This window comes from Monodon monoceros, unplaced genomic scaffold (assembly GCF_005190385.1).
Source record: "Monodon monoceros isolate NGI ecotype Baffin Bay Population unplaced genomic scaffold, NGI_Narwhal_1 Super_Scaffold_5, whole genome shotgun sequence".
NCBI lineage: Eukaryota > Metazoa > Chordata > Mammalia > Artiodactyla > Monodontidae > Monodon > Monodon monoceros.
Window position 1 is genome coordinate 61,077,115 of NW_021703782.1, and position 21,318 is coordinate 61,098,432.

At 40.2% G+C, this 21,318-nt stretch overlaps 1 pseudogene; it reads left to right on the plus strand.

The window, feature by feature from the left end:
• The first annotated feature begins 4,191 nt into the window (after positions 1–4,191).
• Positions 4,192–5,785, plus strand: LOC114884669 (annotated as a pseudogene).
• Positions 5,786–21,318: the final 15,533 nt, after the last annotated feature.

The following is a 21,318-nucleotide window of genomic DNA, read 5'->3' on the forward strand; positions in this document are numbered from 1 at the left end:
AAAGGGTAAATTAGGTTTAACATGTTTAACATATATTGCCTTAGATTTTTAAAAAAATACAATCTTACTTTCTATTATAGAGGCTTCTATGTGTTTACCAAAATCTACTCCCTAGTCCCTCTGGAACAAAAAATAGCCTATGTTTCCCAGCCTGCCTTGCACGTAGGTGTAGTCATGTGACTGACTTCTGGTCAAGAGGTTATAGATGGACGTGATAGACGCCCCTTCCAGATCTAAATCATAAAAACTTCCTATGGGCAATCCTTCAGCTTCTTTTCCTTCTTTTCCATTTAAATAAAAAGATAACCATGGTGACCTTGGCTATCATCTGTTGAAGATGGTAGAGCTACAATATGGTAGATGCCTGGGTCTTGCTGTTTAGAGGAGGGCTACTGGAGACACATGCACTGAGACGTTAGTGAGCCTAAACTTGTATGTTGCTATATCACTGTAGCAGACACTTCTGCTACCATATGCCACAGTCCTGCATCTCTTCGGCCCACCTGTGATTCCTACTGCTGCTGAGATAAAGAGTTCTATAAAAACTCGGACAGGCTTTGTGTTGATTGTATCCCACCTCATATATACACTGAGCATCTTTCTACATTTTGTCCACGGGACTTCTCTGCCCCTGCAGGAATCTACTTGGCCTACATGCAAGCAAATGCATCACGGATAAGCAAGAGTACTAACATCCCCAGGAGCAACCCTCAAACAATGCGGACAGGAGTGGGTCAATAAATGCTCCAGTTTCCACCCTTCAGAAAGACAGTTGTAGGAGGCATTCAGTACACAATTCCTGCAGAACTGAGCCCACAGCAGTGGCCTTGATAACACATTTCATAGTGTGCTTTCCTTCTTCCCTGTCTCTCCTTATTCCTTCATTTTTGTCTCCTGGGATCACTTTCCAAATAAACTACCAGGACTCAGGTCCTTGATGCCTTCTGCTTTTGAAAGAACCCAAATTAAGGCAGACATTGATAGTTCCATGTTCATCTATTATAACTCCTAGAATTATTGTAAGAAATAACATAAGTAGTATCATTAAGCAGGATGCTGTCATAATAACATTTAAAACATGGGCATTGATATAGAGGTCAGGGAAGAGCAGTGAGGAAACTAATATTGGAGCTGGAAAAAAAAGACATATGCAGTGACAAAACACTTGGTAAAGCTGTTGTCTGTGATGACTTGGAAGAACACACTATGTGTTACTGAGACTGTAGCTTGAAGGGAAGTGGTTGTCAGAAATCAGTGTAATGGAACATGTTGGCTTTTATTTTCTACTTTTAGCAAATTATTACAAAAAAAAGATAACCATGGGTGAATAGATAAACAAAATATGGTATATATATACACAATGGAATATTATTGAGCCTTAAAAAGGAAGGAAATTCTGGTACATGCTACAACATGGATGGACCTTGAAGACATTATGCTAAGTGAAATAAGCCAGTTACAAAAAAGACCAAATATGTAAAAAAGGATTCCACATAGATGAGATACCTAAAGTTGTCAAATTCATGGAGACAGAAAGTAAATGGTGGTTGTCAAGGGCTGGGCCAAGGGAGAATGGGGAGTTAGTGTTTAATAGGTACAGAGCTTTAGCTGGGGAAGATTAAAAGATTTCTGTGGATGGATGACGATGATGTTTGTACAACAATGTAAATGAAGTTAATGCCACTGAATGGTACATTTACAAATGGATAAGACGGTAAATTTTGTTGCGAATATCTTTACGACAATAAAAAAGGAGATAACCTCAGAATGGAATTGACCAGTTTTCACACAGGATAAAAGGGATTAGAGAGTGCAGACATTTGCTACACCAAAGGTTGGAAAAGCTATTGCTTCTAATACTAAGCTGTTGCTCCAAATACTAAGAGATAAGCATGGAAAAGGATTTATGCAACAAAGGCCCAATAAAACCCAGCCCTGTGGCAAAGATCAGATTGAGGGCTTGGCCTTCTCACCTGTACCATAATTCTAGACAGCTTTAAGAAAGTCATCACTGAAATCAGAGAGGAAGAGGGGGGTGGTGATAAAGCAAAGAAATAAATCAGATCTGAAAATCATGATTAGGAGAGAATTTTGGGTGTGGTTACCGGTACATGAAACTGAATGGAAGCAAATAGATCAGAAGCTGACTATGTGTCTTAGGGTACAGTGATTGCCAACGAAACCACAAACCTGGACTGAAAATCCCTTTAACTATGTGGGGCTTAAAACAACCTTCAGGCATCCACATTTATACCAGCTTGAAGTGTGCAGTGAAAACTGTACAGCCCTGAAGGACCGTTTTTTCCTCAATAGCGACTCTGAAAATGAACAATAAAGAATTCTCAGAAGGCAGAACCAGAAGCCAGAAGCAATGTGTAAGAGAGTTGCTCCCAGAGAGTAGAATCAGTGGTATTTGTTCCCATTCCTCCATTGTCTCCATGGGAGTACTGATTGTTTTCATCCTCTCCCCGTCCCACCATTGAGTGGGTGTGATGGGATGAGATGAAGGAGAAAATGACTTGTCTTTTTAATTCAAAGCCTGCTGGACCACAGGGAGTCACATCTAGACGGATGGCATGGACTGTGCGTATTCTGGAGACGCAGAGCTTTGAAATGGGTACAGCGGCTGGTTGGGACTTTTGAGTTGTTTCTCCAAGTTGTTGCTGGGGAGGAACAAGTGTGTTCTTTGTGTGAGAATGAGAGTCAAATGGAAGAGCTGACTGTGGCCAAGACTTCGATGTGTTCACCATCACTTGTTTTCCTTCATACTGGGTACACAACTAGACTACATTTCTCAGCTTCCCTTGAATCTAGATGTGGCTAAGTGACAGAGATCTGACCAATGCGGATGTAGGAAAAACTGATGTATGTGACTTCCAGGCATGGCCCATACAATCCTCCCAGGGGGTCATCTTTTCTCTTTCTGGAATGCAGGAATGGGTACATCTCCTAGGAAAAACTTGGGATTCACTTGTTGAAGACGGCAGAGCCACAAAATGAAGAGGGTCTGGGTCTCTGAATAACACTTGAAAAAAATGTATCCCATCAGGAACAACCTTACTGGACTGTGATAAGAGTAAGAAATAACTTTTTTTGTGACAGCCACTGATTTTACTTTTTCCTGTACCAGGGACTAGATTTACCTCTACTGACATACTACTATAAAGATAATATATGCTTGAATATAGATGATTTGGTGAAGTCAGAAAGTAAAAGGAAATAAAAACTCTGTTTTTCCACTCCCCAGAGTTAATCACTTTTAATATTTTAGTGTGTGTTCTTACTAACATTTTTTTCTATGCATTTATTTTTGCATAAAAACATTCATACGTCTTAGGTGGAAATATTATGAAGAGAGTTTTGGTGATAGAAAGTATTTCCCAATCTGGATCTCTAATTGCTCAGATTATTCAACATATGTTTTAAAAATGTAAATTCCAGGGCTTCCCTGGTGGCGCAGTGGTTGGGAGTCCGCCTGCCGATGCAGGGGACACGGGTCCGTGCCCTGGTCCGGGAATATCCCACATGCCGCGGAGCGGCTGGGCCCGTGAGCCATGGCCGCTGAGCCTGCGCGTCCGGAGCCTGTGCTCCGCAACGGGAGGGGCCCCAATAGTGAGAGGCCCGCGTACTGCAAAAAAAAAAAAAAAAAAAAAAAAGGAAACTCCATAGTTGATTAAAATCATTAGCAATAAAAATGAACTTGAAGAGATTTTTCTTATCTTACTGATATTCATACATGCTATGAAGCAAAGAATTGTCTGTTATTTTCACCATTTCACGCTCAGCGAGTAACACAGTGGCAGGCAAAAAGAGGCACTAAATAAGTATCTGTTGAGTAAACTGACATATGAATGAATGGATGAATGGATGAATGAGCACAATTCTGCTTTAGTACAACAGGAAAAAAGTTGTTCATTAATCATCCTGGCAGTGTCTAAACTATGTAAATAACCATTTTAGATGGGTTGTACCAGTTGTTTTAAACATACATCAAAGATGCTAAGATATGCCCTTTGAAGGGTGGAAGGAAGAATATTGCTAATGAAAATATTTCTTCTTCCCTACCACACCATCCTCGGGCTGACCGTGGTGGACGTCTTCAGCGCAGTCGATCCGCAGCCTGTGCGCCCCGCACCGCCTCCTGTGGAAGCTTGAGCCGGCTGTGTAGCTTTTTCCCTTTGTCTCATAACCATGTCCACCAATGAGAATGCTAATTCACCAGCTGCCCGCCTTAACAGATTCAAGAACAAGGGGAGAGACAGTCCAGAAATGAGGCGGCACCGAACAGAAGTTAATGTGGAGCTCAGGAAAGCTAAGAAGGGTGACCAGATGCTGAAAAGGAGAAATGTCAGCTCTTTTCCAGATGATGCTGCCTCTCCACTGCAGGAAAACCGCAACAACCAGGGCACTGTAAATTGGTCTGTTGATGACATTGTCAAAGGCACAAATAGCAACAATTTGGAAGGCCAGCTCGAAGCTACAAAAGCTGCTAGGAAACTGCTTTCCAGGGAGAAACAGCCACCTATAGACAGCATAATCCGGGCTGGTTTGATTCCAAAATTTGCGTCCTTCTTGGGCAGAACTGACTGTAGTCCCATTCAGTTTGAATCTGCTTGGGCCCTCACCTACATTGCTTCCGGGACATCAGAACAGACCAAGGCTGTGGTAGATGGAGGTGCTATCCCAGCATTCATTTCTCTGTTGGCACCTCCCCACACTCACATCAGCGAACAAGCTGTATGGGCTCTAGGAAACACTGCAGGTGATGGCTCGGTTTTCCGAGACTTGGTTATCAAGTATGGTGCAGTTGACCCGCTGTTGGCACTTTTGGTGGCTCCTGATTTGTCATCTTTAGCGTGTGGTTACTTACGTAATCTTACCTGGACACTTTCAAATCTTTGTCGCGACAAGAATCCTGCACCCCCCCCCCTTAGATGCTGTTGAGCAAATTCTTCCTACTTTAGTTCGTCTCCTGCATCACGATGATCCAGAAGTTTTAGCTGATACCTGCTGGGCTATTTCCTACCTTACTGATGGTCCAAATGAACGGATTGAAGTGGTTGTGAAAACGGGGGGTGTACCTCAACTGGTGAAGCTTTTAGGAGTTACTGAATTGCCAATTGTGACTCCCACGCTAAGAGCCATAGGGAATATTGTCACTGGGACAGATGAACAGACTCAGGTTGTAATAGATGCAGGAGCACTTGCCATCTTTCCCAGCCTGTGAACAAACTCCAAAACTAACATTCAGAAGGAAGCTACGTGGACGATGTCAAACATCACGGCTGGCCGCCAGGACCAGATACAGCAAGTTGTACATCATGGATTAGTCCCGTTCCTTGTTGGCGTTCTCTCTAAGGCCGACTTTAAGACACAAAAGGAAGGTGTATGGGCTGTGACCAACTACACGAGTGGCGGGACAGTTGAGCAGATCGTATACTTTGTTCATTGTGGCGTAATAGAACCGTTGATGAACCTCCTAACTGCGAAAGACACCAAAATTATTCTGGTTACTCTGGACGCCATCTCAAATATCTCTCAGGCTGCTGAGAAACTAGGGGAAACTGAGAAACTCAGTATAATGATTGAAGAATGTGGAGGTTTGGACAAAATTGAAGCTCTACAAAACCATGAAAATGAGTCTGTGTACAAAGCTTCATTAAACTTGATTGAGAAGTGTTTCTCTGTGGAGGAAGAGGCAGATCAAAATGTTGTACCAGAAACTACCTCTGAAGGGTTTACGTTCCAAGTTCAGGATGGCACTGCTGGGACCTCCAACTTTTAGACTGTACACCTGAGGCATCAAGTTGTTTGTTGTGTACTATGTCTGGTAGAAGTCTGTCTTACTGTTTCTCTACTAAGAACTCTTTACACGTGGTTTGTTATTGTAGCACTTTTTACAAAGAAACTATACTTCAACAGTTCCAAACTGTACATACTGTATGAAGCTTCTCCTCTCAGTGGGTTTCCTATTTCTGTGTGGAATTTCATATCTTGCAGTGTCCTGTAAATAAAGATTAAATTCCCAAAAAAAAAAAAAATTCTTCTTCCGTAAGAAAAGAGTGGAAGTAGAAGTAAAGAACAGCAGAATACAGGCCACATCCTTGCCCCAGGCTGTAGTATCCACCTGACAATGTATCAATATAATTTAAATGGATCTTGAGTTTATAGGCTAAACAGAAAGGTATGACCTTCAAGTCTTTTTATAACTTGAATTCTCCATTCTAGAATTCCTAATATGACTTCATTTCTCCATTAAGCAGCATGCATACTAAAGTAATTTTTTTTTTAAAGGAAGGCCCTTTTAAATCTGAGGACTTTTTCTCTTTAAAGACAGGCTATTTGGGAAAAATTCTTAGGTCACAACTTTAGATACTGCTCCCATGAATTACTGCATATAACATTTCAGAGAAATTTTAGGTCAACCTGGTTTCTTTCTCCTTTGATGATTCTTTTTGTTAATTTTCCTTATACTTAAAGGGTTTTTCTTCCCTTTATGGTTAAAATTCAAAATTTTTGCCAGAGTTTGTCTAAGTGTGTTTGCCAGTTTTCATCAAATGTGATATGGTGACTCTTTCAGTTTGTTCATTTGTCTTTTTCAATTCAGGTAGGTTCTTTAATTATCTTAATCACAGACTGATTGTGTGTGGCTGCCTCACTCCGGGGGCCTCCTAAAACCAGAGACTATGCCTTAGCCATATGTATATCTTCAGCCTTTGGCACAGCAGTGATGGGTGATGGAAGTAATGAAGATGAGAGTTACCTGGGAAAATCTCTAGTAAAGGAAGTATCCATGCATTGATAGAATGACATTTTACTGTGTTTGACTTCCACATGATTTCATGGATCTACATGGACCACAATGATTGTGAAACTTTGATCAGGTGATTTGCTTTAAGTGATGGGATATTAGTAACTGTGATGCCGGCAAAAACCTGAAGAGCATTTGTACATTGATGCTTGCTCTCTTCAGATGCCTAGGGAACCCTGAGACTGCCCTGTGAAGATGGTAAGCTAGAAGCCCACTAGAAGATGCAGTGCCACATGGAGCAATGATGAGCTAATTCAACTTAGGTGCCACCCCTCCCCCTCTAGACCACCTAGTTTACCTACAGCCAGACATCTGAGTGAGATCATTTTTGACCATCCAGCTTCAAACAAACTCAACCAGGCCAGAAATACTTCTCACTGACCCACAAAGCTGCAAGAGAAATCCAAATATTTGTTGTTTCAGGCCACTGACTTCCAGGGTAATTTGTTATGCAGCAAAAGCTAATTGATACAGGAAACCACTGAATTATTCTAATTAGAAGGATGACATTAACTGATTTATATTTTAAAAGGATAACTCTGGATAATATATTCTTGGGAAGTGGGTCCAAGAATGGAAACAGCATTTAGGAAGGTATTGCAATAATCCAGTTGAGTGATTTAGTGGGTCTGTTCCAGGGTGACGGCAGATCTCTCTCAGGGGAGAGAACTGAATACACTTAAAACATAGTCTGAGGAAGAATTGGTTTTGAGGAATAGTTTTGTCCAGAGAGAAAAATGGTAAAAAAAAAACACCCTGCAATAAGAACTAGACTCATACTTCTCAAGAGGTGTACATGATTCTAGAAGACAATGGAGCAATGCCTACCAATTTTAAATGAAAACAATTTTGAACCTAGAATTTTGTACTTAACCAAACTATCAATCAAACGTGAAGACACAATCCAAGCATTTTCTGACACGCAGAGACTCAGAATGTTTGCCTTTCAGGCATATTTCTGAGGAATTCATTGAGAAATTAGAAGTTTTTACACCAAAACATGAAGATGTAAGCCTAAACTAATCCAAAGTCTGCTCCAGATACACTGATTTTCCGTACTCTCCTGTGTATTTCTGGGCCTGAGAGCCTGAAAACTACCTTTTTGAGACTCCATTGTTAGCTGGGTTCTAATTTATTTTATCCTGTGGGAGAATTTTGAATGCAATTAGAAGATAGGAGGAAGGTAGGAGACCTTGTGATTCTGGCAGTGGCTTCAGTAGCTTTAATACAACTGCACCAGCCGTGTTGGTAGAACTTCCAACAGCATCTGCAGAGCATATGTTCCTAGAGCATCAAGGTATTGGAGGCTATGGGCTTCTTCTCAGTGGTAGAGGGAAGTGTGGACTCGGGTGTTTCTGCAAGGGCGGTGGTGCTTACTGCAGTTACTGTCTCTGGGTAATACCACCTTCTTCCTCTTACTCCTGTCCTTCCAATACTTTTTAGTAATGAATTACCTCAAGAGGAAATTCATTCCTCCCTGATTTAATTAACTAGAGTGGTTTCTGGATTTTTTGGCCTGGGAACTGAATGATAGAGTCCAGTGAAATGAAATCATAGTCTGAAAGACATTTGAATAGGCCCTGAAAGCAATCGATCTGTTTTATATAGGAAGTCAACAAGCTCTGAGTACCTTCAAGAAAAAGAATGGAGTCATTTCTAAGCATTAGAAATGAAAGTTTAAGGAATATGATAAAGAAACCATGTATTTCTTCTCTGAAAGCTAAATCCTTATCTATCTTAATAAGAAGTCAATGAATAATTCCTAAAGTCAAGGAATCGAGGAATCCTGTTACTAGGATGATATTCAGAGTTAAGTATTTTGGAAGATGATCTTCTATGTAGCAGAATCGGGGTTGGGTTGGGTCAAAATGGGTGTTATATTGTTGTTTATTAGTAACTCTTCTATACTATTTTAATGATCAGGTATCACTTTGAAACAAGACATTATTTTAAAGAACACTGTATCAGGGAAGGAGGGTAGCCTCATGACATTACTGTTTATATGTCTCATAACTGAAACATCTTCATCTATAGAACGAAGGAGTTGGATTAGGTAATTTACAGTCTCAAGCTATAAAATACTAGGTATCTTTGAAGCATGGAATGCGTCCCTCCTAGAAAGAGACTTCTGAAAGTGTCTACATTCCTACATCTTTTTTCTAGCTGAGGATCACACTTAGAGACAGCCATCCAAAATACTGAGTTTTAATCATGACAAAAAGAGTATAGGCAATGCAGGAGATATTTATGATAGACCTCTGAGAGTACTAAGTTCCAGAGCTGTCATTCGTTAAGTTAGAAAAAATCTAAATAAGGATCACTAATAATTCATACCATGTAATTAGAGATAGGCAAAGCCCACCTATGTACTTTAAAAAGAACAAGTCTATACATTGACATGGCATATTAAAATGGGGGGAGGGATAAATTAGGAGGTTGGGATTAGCAGATACACACTGCGATATATAAACTAGATAAACAACAAGGACCTACTGTATAGCACAGGGAACTATACTCAATATTTTGTAATAACCTATAAGGGAAAAGAATCTGAAAAGGAATACATATATATATTTATACATATATATATATTTATATACATATATATATATATAAATATTCCTGTGTGGTATACCTGAATCACCGTGTTATACACCTGAAACTAACACAATATTGTAAATCAACTATACTCCAATTCCAAAATAAATAAATAAATAAATAAATAAACTAACAAAAAACCCGAAGTTTCCTGAGCGGAGCTTTCTTTCCTGAAGTTCAGGGTGACAGAAGGAAACAGTTTCTCCCCTAAAATGCCTGCATAGGAAGCACTGATAATGTTTAATTGTACATTTTATTAAAAAATGATGCATATATAAAATACTAAAAAGGGCCGATATCCACAGCTTAATCACTTATTATTTTTTCAGATTCATTAGATATAAAATTTCCCCCAAAATTAAAATTTTCACTCTATTATTTTTTTCATGCCCTCTTAGTGATTATTCTGGCAGAGGCCTGCCAAGTTATCTGGAGTCATTCAGCTCGTTGGCAAGGCAGCTCTGTCCATTCATTGAACCCGACAGGCAAGGAACCTATTCCCTTTTCTTCCATCTGCCACATCCACTTTGAATCTGGTGGGTAGTAACCATCCCTTCCAAAATGAAAGCCACCCCCCTTCAATCTGTAGGTTGTCATTATATCCCATTCCATAATACTATGCTCTTGTCATCAGGGGTCCTTATTTGATATAACATGAAACAGTAGCAAAATCTATAAAAGGACTTGCCATTAACTTAGGTACAGTCAGCTTGGACCAGAAAGCCTCCACTGACCAGATGGCCCCTTGAATGTGTGCTTGCATCATCCCAGAAAACTCCAATCATCTTAATCATTTTTGACTTAAAATATAGTAGGTAGTTGTACTTATTGCCCAATCCTTACAAGAATAAGTATAGCAGCTTTGTCTCTGCAAGGGAGTCTTGCCATCATGGTGTCTGCTTTTTCTGTTGAGAAATTATTTCTTTCCGTGCTGGGGAATGGCTTTTTCTTTAAGCATGTGTTATCCTTTTTATGTATATGCACATATGTTTGCGCATCTATACATGTGATGTTGTTCTGCAAATTCAGGGCAACATTTGCCTCAGTCAAGTTCATTGTATCTCAGGGTCCTGCACGTCTCATGCAAGGCCTCCTTTTCAATACCGTCTTTTGTTTTCTAAGTGCTGAGAGGAAAATGAATGCCTAATGTATGGCTTTGCTGAAAGATTAGCTGATCCCTGGACTTGGCTTAACTTTTCATTTGCTCAGAGCAAGACAAATTAGTAAATGGTAGGTATTTCTCTGCCAACAAACCTTCTCGGATGTCACATCTGCTGTTTGATGCTGGTGTGTTTCTTATAACATGATTGCTATAGAAAATGTTGCTATTAACTTTGCTGGTAAACCCTGTAGCAGCGACTTGGGGAGTAGGTACTTTACTCCCTAGGTTCTGTCAGTGAGGCATCTCTGCTCAAGATTCCTGTTGAAGCTTCTTGGTCCATCCTAAACTCCCACATTCACTATATGTCTCAATTTGCTGTCCCTTTCACAGCACCTCTGCCATTGCTTCAGGTCCTTACCCAGCTGCCGTCAGCATCAATAGATCTGTGCTGTTTAGTGATTGTGCAGTCAGTTGAAGTCTCTGCATCCTTTGTGGGTGACCAGCAGAAATAGCAACATCTGAGAATGACAACCCTGCAGACATCTTTAGCTAGAGGTGAGACTCCCTCTGCTTAAGGCAAGTATCAGGTGACGACATCTGCAGTCTCCAAATGATACAAATTAGTCTTCACCTTCCCTCCCACAAATGTGAGTGGAAACCTTACTTTGGCATGAAGGAATGGCTGGGGTATGAATTAGGGAGGCCTGGTTCAATCAGATGCTCGACCACCTCCCGACTCACTTGCAAACATCCTGAGAAGTTTGAGGAATTATGTTGCAGTAGGGTCCAAAGTCAAGCGCTCTCTCTAGGCAGCATCTTCCTCTCTTGTTAGCCCTGGAGGGGACTTCCAAAGTCCTATCTCTGCGCCACCTTGCCTCCTTCATTGCTCTTTCCCATCCCTCAGTGCACAGAGCAGTAAAGAACCCATTTTCAAGTGTTTACCAGTCCTTATCTGCATTCGACAATTAAGGGTGGAGTAGGTGCCTTCAGCGAAAGACCTTCAAGCTGCTGTCTTTTGTACTTTCATAGAACTCTTCTGATCTGGCCACTTGGAATTGAAAGGAAACAATGGCATTTGCCTTCAGGGGATTCTTGATGGACATCTTCCTTTTTGGTGCCTACTGGGTGAAAACCTGTTGATTGCTTAACTGAAGGCAAGAGGATGAAATAGATGTTCATTCAAGCTCTAGCCTAATCATAACATTTGCAAATGTATGTTACTCCTGCAAGACTTGAGCAGGAAATATAAGAGCCCCAGGATTCACCTCCATGAATTTGGTTCACCCTCAACTTAAAAGCCAGCCGACGAGGGGTGGGCATAGCCACGTGGAGATGCCTTATAGGGTGATGTTACCATGTTGAGTCTGCCACAGACTTCAGTCTCACAGGTCTATAAAACTGGGTTTCCTTCCACTGAAGGTAGATGCATTTTCAGGGGGAAGACTCACCCTAACTACACTAGCGGATATCAATATACAAACCCAGAAAATTAGAATCCTTATTTATTAACTTATATTTGGAAATATCCTGCCTTGTGGACTATAGTATTTATGTTGGCATATTTTCCCCCTGTTTGAAGATCTCTATGGGCAGCCATATTATCAAGAAGTTGGCTGTTGAGGACGCACAGACATAGAGAACACACTTGTGGTTGCCAAAGGGGAGGGGCGGTGGGGGAGGGATGGAGTGTGAGTTTGGGATTAGCAGGTGCAAGCCAGTATATATAGAACGGATAAACAACAAGGTCCTACTGTATAGCACAGGGAACTATATTCAATATCCTGTGATAAACCATAATGGAAAAGAATATAAAAATAGAATGTATATATTTATATAACTGAATCATTTTGCTGTATAGCAGAAATTAACACAGTATTGTAAGTCAACGATAGTTCAATTTAAAAAATTAGAAATTGGCTGTTTAGGATCAAATCAGAAAAAGGGGAGGTAGTTAACGTAAATGGCATAGGGTAAATTAGCTTGATGTTTTCATCTCTATTCAGGCATTTGCAGTGAAATCCTAATATTGAAGGCCCACTGGTTAAGACTCCTCTCCCCTGGTCAAATTAGGTTAGGCAATTCAACACTTATTGTTATTCTTTGGGTTTATGCTTCCATTTCAGACCATCCCCTCTCTTGATTGACATCATTTCTAAGGATTTGTTAATATATTTATCCTCCTAATAGTTCAGTCTTACTGGCTTGGAACCATTCCCTCTTTAAGGTATATTTGCATATATTGACTCTAACCCATTAGTGTAGACTTTTGAGGCATAACATATTGCCAACTCCACTCCCGGTGCAGGTACCAGCAACTGTCCACGTGTAGAAATTTGTTCTTTGTGTTGTTATACTGAATAGTTGCAGCTTAGCAAACCATTGTTTCATTAGAAACAATATCCCAAAGCAGTAATCCAAACCTTAATGCTTGCATTATCAGAACTATTAATGATTTCCATCACTTTTGCTGTGGCAATTTAGCAGCATAAAGTCTTCTCCAGCAATTTGGAGACTGAGTTAAGAGACAACAGAATGCAGCTTTGTTGAGGCCACTGAATGGGAACTTAATTAGAAAAACGTGCAGGTATGGTCTAGGCAGAGAGGGATGATACTTTTTGCCTCCCATTAACAAAGCTGAGCATTCCAGATTTATCCTTTTAGTGATCAGATCATTTTTTTATCCAGTGCCATTTCTTGGTCATCTTTCTCAGCAGATTATTTTCCAAGAACACGCGCACCAGAATAGTGTAAGCTTGCTTGTGGGGTGAAGGATATTTGTAATATAAAAGGAAAAGAAAAGGATAGAACAGGGAGTCAGATCTCCTACATAGCATCTAGCCATCATCAGCAATTATAATTTTCTTCAAATATCTGAGAAGCACTTAATTGAAACAGTTGTTTCACAGAGTTCTCGTCCAAGAACGTCACTATTGCTTCATAACAGGAAAGAGCAATGAAGGTGATCTATAACTTTTGGTTGTGGGAGATGCTTTTGGCTAAGTGGAAGGCAGACTGAGATAAAACTAAGTCTAGTGAATTGAAAGCTAAGGCGGGAATAACACCATTGAAGTTATAGAGCTGGGAATTGGGAGAAGTCTGTACTTACCATTTCCAGCCTCAGTTTTGATCTAAAAAAATGTGTGCATGTATCAGTCCTTTACCCAAGGCTAGTCCCTTCCAGATACAGAACCATGGATACATCACTGTCCTTCCTTGAGCCTCAGTTTACCTATGTATAAGTAGTTGAGATATTTAACTCTATACTTAGCAATCTGAATATCTAAATCTTTTCTCCTCTACAGGTGGAGTTCCAGATGCAATTCTCAGACTCTTCTACATGCACTTTACCAGGAAATCCAGTCCATCTCTATATTAATCAGTAATGATTTTGGCCACAAGTAACAGAAACCGTAAGAGTGACTTAAATATATAAATGTTTATTTTTCTTGCATAATGTGAATTCTTGGGGTAGCCAGCTGCTGGCTCTAGTTCAGTGGCTCAATTATGTATGTATGTACACACACACGCACACACACATACACACACACACAGTTCAGAACATGTTAGTTCTAAAGGGAAGGCAGGAGGATGGAATGGAGAGCAGCATGTTAGTAAATATGTTACTGATTGTACCAGTTTGCTATAGCTGCCTTCATAAAGTACCACAAACTAGGTGGCTTAGACAACAGAAATTTATTGTCTCATGGTTCTAGAGGCTAGAAATCCAAAATCAATGTTAGTGCTTATGAGCGCTATGAGAAAAGGATCTATCCAGTCTTCTCTCCTTGGCTTGTAGATGAGTGTCTTCCCTCTATGTGTATCTGACTCTGGATCCAGATTTCCCCTTTTTAAATGGACCCCAGTCATTTTGGATTAGAGCCCACCCTAATGACCTCATCTTAACTAATTATATCTGGAATGATCCTATTTCCAAATAGGGTCACATTCTGAGGAACTGGGGGTTAGGACTTCAAAATATGAATTATAGGAGGACACAATTCACCCCCCAACACTGACATTAGGTTATAATTCCTCTTTGGGGTGAAGAATTGTGAGTATTCATTATACTATTAAAATAATTGAAAGAGGATTATGCTTGAATTAACTGTTGTCATGAACCAACGACCATGATTAATCCAATTTTGTGGACCTGAGTTCACAGAAAGAAAAAACAAGAAAGAAAACTAACTCAAACAGATTAGACACTCCATCATCTCATTCATACTGATACGTTCTGGTCTTCAGGCATGACTGGATCCAGAGCTTCAAACTCATTTAGAGTCAGCCCCGTGACATCTCTGATCTCTGCTCTCTGCCTCAATTCTCAGGCACCATGTGGCCAGCCCCCCACAGTGCTCCTCCACAGGGGACAGTCTCACTCCCCAGCGTTACGTTACTCAAAGGACCACTCAGCATTCTCAACACTGCTGATTTACTCCCATTCGTTTTCCCAAGGTAAGAGGCTGTTCCCTGGAGGGCAGAGAACAGGTAACAGGCAGTGCTGCCAGCTCACAGGCACAGAGATGCAGCTCCCACACAGCTTCTCACCCATCCAGTACCAGTGTCTGCCCTCATAGTTATTGCAGTTCTGGAGTCTCATTGCCCTTCCTACTTTTGAGCATTTGTCAGAATCACTTGGTCTCTCTAGACAGGTTTCCTTCACTTTTGGGTAATGGGGTTAGAGTTTTAATAACTTTTTCTTAGCAGATCTCCCCTGGAATCTCTGGGCAATATGAATATAACCCTGCCCAATCTCTGCAAAGCAGAAGAGATTGGGATAGATGGTCTTTGAAGACACCCACACAAAATAAGAGGTCCTGTTACACATTTTCTCTGGGACTCTGGGTACCTACATGCCTTACCATTTATGAAACAAGGTGGGCCTCTCAGCAATCTTTTTCTGTAATAAAGAAAATCTTTCTTAAAGTGGCAGTCTGTCTCTGGCCCTATTTAGAGAAGTGGCTGGTTTAATTTCTTTTTTTATTTTCATCTCATCAGGTGCACTGAAATACAGGTCAAATTAGAAAACTAGAAAAATAATCTCAAAGTTTCTCTCTTGTTTTATAGATTGTTTTCCTATTATCTCTCATGAAGCTATGGACAGTTTGTATCCATTCTGTGATCTTCATATGAAATATGCTACTAAAACAAATATAATATTCTTAGCATTTTCCTGAGTTTTGGGGCTCGTGGGATTTTTCAATTGCTAAAGCCTCTAAGTCAGCATTTAAGATAGTCCCCAATGATCCCTCTGTCCTAGTGTTCACACCCTTGTATCATCCCTATACTGTATCCGGGTTAGTCTGTGACCAATAACATATTGCAGAAGTGATGGTAGTTCCAAGACTAGGTCATAAAAAAACCCTGTGGATTCCACCTTGCTCTCTCTTGGATTACTTGCTCTAAAGGAAGACAGATACTATGACATGAGAACACTCAAGCAGCCCTCTGCAGAGGTCCATGTGGCAAGGAATGGAGCTTCCTGCCAACAACCAGAAAGAAAATGAGACCTCCTGCCAACAGTCATGTGAGTGAGCCCTCATGGAAGTGGGATTTCCAGTCCCAGCCATCCTTTGGATGACGTAGCCCTAGCTGTAGAGACTCTGAGCCTGAATTGTCAGCTAAGCTTCTCCTACATACGTGACCCACAGAAAATGTGAGATGTTGAATGTTTGCTCCTTTAAGCTGCTAAGTTTTTTTTAGGGTAATTTGTTATGCAGCAGTGGAAAACTAATACAAATCCTAAAACCAAACAAAAGAGCTGTGCAGAGTAAAACATACAAATTAGAGTTACATTCTAGACTAGACATTGGTAAAGTTAGCTTAGTCTTTGCTCTGGTTCACCTGGAGAACAACTGTCTAACTTCAGCAAAGGTTGTCTTCTGATTGTGATACTCTGTAGTAAAGTATTTGTGCTTTATTTATCTCTCTACTGCTTGCTCCATCACAGTACCTGACCTGACGAAGGGACTTGATGAATTCTGGTTGAATGACTAACTGAAGAAATCATGAATTCTTCTGTTTCCTCACTTAGATAAAAGTGAGGGCTCATTGCTGCTTCATACCCTTCTTCAAGATTCGATCAAATTAAGTTAATGGATATAAGAAAAGAAGGGCTGGAGCATTTTGACCTAGAAGACAAAGAATTCTCAGAGATGCCATCATGTCCCGGAAGACATGGAGTGGTAGATTATCAGCATCATATGCTTCAATAATGGGAAACTTGTTAAATAAACTTTGGTAAAATGAAATAATGGAATATCGTGCAGTATTGTATCATGCAGCATTTGAAAGCAGTATTGCAGAACTGCATTTTGTCACTTGGAGAAATGCTTATGATATTTACAACAGAGCCTGACACATTAAATAAGGCCCTAACATTTGTTGAATAAGTGGGTGAACAAAGATTCAAAAGAGTATATTCTAGTTTTAATATAAAATATTAATATATCTATATATGTAATGAGATGGAGAAAACCATATTTGGCATAACAGTTCTGATTTGAATACTCTGTGTTTTGGGAATCTGTTGGGGTGGTGAGTAGTGTAAGGGTTGGAGATGAGGTCCCTAATGTTATGCCTCAGTAAAAATTTGTGATCAGTAAGTTGTTATCTACAGAGACTGGTTAAAAGGGTTTTGTTTGTTTGTTTGCCTAAGCAATGAAATAATCGGCATAAGCAAACTTCACAAAGAGCTGAATTGCTCTAGGAAATTGAATTGGCTTTGTATGGAAATAGATAAAGTATGTTTAAGTTATTTTAATGTTCCCTTCTGTAAGAAACTGTATATAAGGAAAATCCCTGGACCAGGAGTTGAACCCTTACATTACAGACTCTCCACAGTCTAATTAATTGAGCAACTTCATCTTCATCTTCTTATGGAACTAAGATTCATCTTCTCTCTGGGCCCTCATTTCCTCATTTGTAGAATGAGAGCATATAATTTTAAAGATCCTCAAATATACTGTTCAAAGTGCATATTGATACTGTGGAAAAGACCAAGAGAATGACTGGTGAGCATAAAATACCCTGGATACAATTTTTAAAGCTGTTATTATATTCCGCTTCAAATTTTAGAGTATTTTGGGGGTATCTGGTAGATTATCTCTGTTAAAATTTGTTTTGGCAAAGGTAATAACCTGTCATCTGGAGTCTCCAATTCAAGCTATTCTCCATTTTAGAAGAAGAGTATAAAGTTGCTTGTATACTTTTTGAGAAAGGAGAAGAAATCTCTTTTATTTGTATCATCGTTCTTAAGTGAGAAAAATATCAGCATTCTTAGGATTGTCATAGCTTCCTGATACGTCCTAGAATAATAGGGAAGATTACAAAGAAAGAAACTTAGCACTTACCTTGCCCTCTCTTCCAAAGTAGTGCTTCTCACATTAAAAAGAGGTTAAGCCTCAGAAAATATAAGCAAACACTACTTTTTAAAATGCACATACTCCGTTTAATAATTTTTGCATTTTCTAGATGAGTCTACTTCCAAATCCTACAAGAAACCCATCACATTTTTTTATATTGGTGTCTCTGTTTTGACTAATATCTTTACAACTCAAGTTGACTTCCCACCATTTCTTGATCTGAATATTTTTGCTCCTGGCAATTCACAAGAAGTCAAATAGATACACAAAAAGCAAGATTTTAAATGATTAAAGATATTAAAAGAATTCAATGCTGACCTTTAAGGTAATTTTAGAAGTTTCACAAATGGTTTTTCTAACACTATCATCCTTGAACAAGAGCTTTACTTGTTTTGTTCACTGCTAGAGTGGAAACCCAACAAATAGAAATGAATGAATGATGGACCTAAAGATTATCATAGTAAATGAAGTAAGGCAGACAGAGAAAAACAGATATCATGTGCTATCACTTATATGTGGAATCTAAAAGAATGATACAAATGAACTTATTTACAAAACAGAAACAGACTAACAGACAGAGAAAACAAACTTATGGTTTCCAAAGGGGAAAGGGGGTGGGGGAGGGATAAATTAGGAGTTTGGGATTAGCAAATACAAACTACTATATATAAAGTAGATAATCAACAAGGACCTACTGTATAGCACAAGGAACTATATTTAATATTTTGTAATAAACTATAATGGAAAAGAATTTGAAAAAGAATATATACACACATACACATTTATATGTGTATATATATATACATACATATGCGACTGAATCACTTTGCTGTACACCTGAAACTAACACATTGTAAATCAACTATGCTTCAATAAAAAAAAAAAAAAAATCCAAATGAATGAATAAATAAAAAATGGCAACTTTGATAGAGACAATGCTAATTTAGATTTAGAAAGTAATATATAATAAGTATATTGTTTATATATTGCATATCATTATATACTATATTTATATTTTTGGATTTATTCTAAATATACAATTTTATATATTTATACATTATATTATTTATATATTATTTATGCATACTATATATTGTTTATAATATATAAAAAAAAGTATGTATTTTATAAAGCTATCCTCATATGTTTGTTAAAACTCACAGTTTCGATAGCACACCGTCATACATTACTATATCTCACACTTTCAGCACTCCCTCAGATGGTCTTAGCCTCTGTTTCAGGTTCCAGATATCTCTGAAGTGACCAGAGTTTGTGGGTTCCAACAAACTCCACACAGGTGTCACCTGAGGGTCTCTTGACTCCAGCCCCAGGGCTTCTCCACTGATGTCCAGGCATGGACCCTGCAGTCCTGTGCTTGTCACCCAGGCATGCACAGCTGGCATTGTGGAGGACTTACACCTCATGGGGTGAGTTTTAGTCAGTGGGAAGTGGTGGATACCTTTCTCCTTTTCTCGCCTCCAAGATACATGGTGCCAAGATGAAAGTTATCCGGTCTCTTTGGGGATGATCCAGCGAGACTGAACAGTCAGTCACACACAGGTGGGCAGCTCAACAGTGGCTCCTACTAGCCCTCCCTCTGCCCCGCACCACTCCCCTTGCCCGGCACTCTAGCTTCCTGGGAGTACCCTTTTTAGTAGCTGTCTTCACAAGCCTTTGCTTGGGCTCTGCTTTCTGGAAAACCCAGGCTAAGGCAATTTCTAACATTACATTTAGGAGGCAGGTTCTATATCCAGTTTTTCTTTTCCACTTCCATATGTCCACAGCTCAGACACCCACTCTAGTCTTTCCTTTAAGGAATCAAATGTTCTAGATAAAATAATCAACCTGTGGGGCTTCCCTGGTGGCGCAGTGGTTGAGAGTCTGCCTGCCGATGCAGGGGACACGGGTTCATGCCCCGGTCCGGGAAGATCCCACATGCCGCAGAGCAGCTGGGCCTGTGAGCCATGGCCGCTGAGCCTGCGCGTCCGGAGCCTGTGCTCCGCAACGGGAGAGGCCACAACAGTGAGAGGCCCGCGTACCGCAAAAAAAAAAAAAAAAAAAAAAAAAAAAAAAAAAATCAACCTGTGGCAGGGTAATATTCTGAGATGTTGATTTGTGTGCTTCTTCCCCTACTCTCAACCCAACCTGCTCACAGAGTTTTCTACCAAGAGTAGAAGATTCTTACAGGATTTTTCCTTCCCTGTCATTTATTTTTTAAAAGTAAAACATGTTGGAGCGATGTTAAATGCTCTTAGAGCAGCTACAGGAGAGAGGCAGTCTTTGAGGATAATTGGAAGGAGAGAGGTCAAACTTTGCTGAGGTCAGAGGTCAGGCTGAGTCAGAGGCAACAGTGGGAGTGACATGGGAGGAGCCCAGGACTCATGCCCTCTTTGTGGCCAAGCCTAGAGCCAGCGCTACCAGGCCTCTGAGGAGGTAGCCATGTGATGTGCTTTGAAAGGCTAGGACTGGGGTTCCAGCCCTCGGCAAAAAAACTCTGAGACATCACGTACGTGTAGCAGCTGAGACCGAGAGCTTCAGCGGAATGCACGCTGGCACAAGAGGCATCTGGGTGGTACCTAGCGTGGACCCGTCTTGATATCTTGGCCTTTTGTGAGTCCTTAAGACCTCAGCCTAATCCTGGGGTGAATTCCAATAATGACTGGACTAAATTTCTTGCCATGCTATGTGGGTTTAAGAAAATAAAGAAATGGATAAGCATCACATGTCCTGTTTCTGTGCATGGGAATTCATACCTGCAAGAAGCTTCTTTTTTTTTTCTATAGTTGATTAATTTTTCCATAGACTGGCTGCCCCAGATCTACACAAAGGCCTTGGTCAAACTTTCTCTTCTAGCTTTACCTGAAAAGGCGGGGGTGTTTTGGGAGGTGTTACCCAGCTCATCACCACAGCCTAAAAGAAAGCTCCTTAAGCTGTTGAACCGTTTGCGTTCTGATTACAAGGATTAACGGTCAGCTTCAGAAAGTAATGGTGTAAAAAGGATTAGCCAAAGAGAGTGACAGCCTGGCGAGGCAATAAGCATCGTTGGAGTTAATGTTGTGTTACCGCCACTGAATGCTGCAGGTGAGTCTTCGGGGTCTATCCTGTTGAAGGTCATTCTGGGCAGAAGAACTGGCATTTGGATGATTTGTTTGTAATGAATTATTTCTCAGAGAATGGCTTTATGCCACTACTTGCTATCATTTTGATGAACAAAAGCCTGAGCTGATGAAGGGCAGCATGCACGGCATAGAGTGTGCACGTGTGCATGCGTTCTGGCTCATCATAAACAAAAACCAGTTATTTCTCAAGGGACACAGGGTATCCTAAGTGCACTGATGAAATAGGCTTATATTTCTAAAGGTAGTGGGTCCCAGGAAGAAACAATGGAGCTAGATTTGTTGGCTCTTTTGGGTCTAGTTGTTTATCAGGGAACCTAAGAAATT